Raw genomic sequence first — 541 nt, 5'->3', positions numbered from 1 at the left:
CTGCACAAAGAAACCAAGAAGGTCTTCAGTGGTGAGTTGCTATGCGTCACTTGTTTCATGTCTATGGGACACTTCACGTCAATCTAGATTGGATCATAATGCTTTATTTGCTGCTTATCACTTGCCTCCTCCAATCACAGAGGTTATGGAGGACCTCTACAACTATGTGAATCCCCTGAACGGCCGCCACTCGCCTATGGTTTCAAAGGAAACCCTCGACATTTTTTTGGCTAACAAAGATGTAAGTATGTTGTGCTTATGTAATGATTTGTCATCCTTTTTTTTTTTCCCCCAACATGGTCGTATTTATAATTAATGTAATTTTCCTTACTTCCCTAGCGGCTCAACTCAGCCATCATTTTTGACAGAGATTTCTCTTACAATTTCTTTGGCTTCAAGGTAATTCCAAAATAGAATATGTAAAATATACACTTGTATATCTAAATCTAAAAGTGATTGTTGTGTTAATCTTAGTTTTTAACATCTCTTTTAGACATTGGAGCGCTCCTATCTGCTAAAGATCAATGGGAAGGGTAAGTCA

General features: G+C 37.7%; 1 long non-coding RNA gene across 1 annotated transcript; it reads left to right on the top strand.

Moving 5' to 3' along the window:
* Positions 1 to 537, top strand: LOC107734968 (uncharacterized). The gene is made up of 4 exons (XR_001639238.1): positions 1 to 31; positions 141 to 241; positions 340 to 399; positions 494 to 537. It is a non-coding gene; the product is annotated as an uncharacterized LOC107734968 (long non-coding RNA).
* The last annotated feature ends 4 nt before the right edge of the window (positions 538 to 541 follow it).

The sequence above is a fragment of the Sinocyclocheilus rhinocerous genome, unplaced genomic scaffold (genome assembly GCF_001515625.1).
Source record: "Sinocyclocheilus rhinocerous isolate Xijiao unplaced genomic scaffold, SAMN03320098_v1.1 C35592299, whole genome shotgun sequence".
Lineage (NCBI taxonomy): Eukaryota > Metazoa > Chordata > Actinopteri > Cypriniformes > Cyprinidae > Sinocyclocheilus > Sinocyclocheilus rhinocerous.
The sequence above is the reverse complement of the archived record's forward strand: the minus strand, read 5'-3'. Positions and strand labels throughout refer to the sequence as shown.